The following is a 644-nucleotide window of genomic DNA, read 5'->3' on the forward strand; positions in this document are numbered from 1 at the left end:
CCCCTCGCAGTGGTCTGATCGGTGAGCCTATCTGGACACCCTCAGGCAGCAGTAGTTTCAAGCGCACTGAATTAAACAGCTTCCTAAGACGCGGCACTAGGCAGGAGCTCTCATAGCGGGAGATGGATGTGTTCTGCTGGTCGACGATGCTTCGGACGACAGTGCCGCCGCCACATTCTCGCCCCCGCGTACCCTCTCTGCCCTGGCTGCAGGAGGGGGCGGGTCGCCTCCAGCAACAGGGAACCGTGGCCCAGCGGGGGAACTCGGGCTCGGTGCGGGGCTCCCCTGCTCTGCCCCCAGGAGAGCTCACGGGGAAAAGCCATCCATGCATGGCGCGAGGAACAGATGACTTTATTTTCTTTAAAGGTGATTCGCAGTTTGTCAAGCTCTTAATAACGTGAGCTCCTGAGCTCGAATTTCACGGTTGAGAGGACAAGTCGGTTTTGTGCCGGGCTGGCTAGAGATGTGCAAATCCCCTTTTCTCCTCCCAATCCTGGAACTGCTGCCTCTCCCAGGAACCACCCCCAGCCGTGCTCTGTGGGGAGGTACTTCACATGCCGTGTCCAGGGATGAACGTGTCCTCCTCAGCGCTGCGTACTGGCGGGGGCTTAGGGCTGTTAACAGTAACAAACGCTTTCTCCAGG

This window comes from Streptopelia decaocto (genome assembly GCF_964273445.1).
Source record: "Streptopelia decaocto genome assembly, chromosome: 6".
Taxonomy (NCBI): domain Eukaryota; kingdom Metazoa; phylum Chordata; class Aves; order Columbiformes; family Columbidae; genus Streptopelia; species Streptopelia decaocto.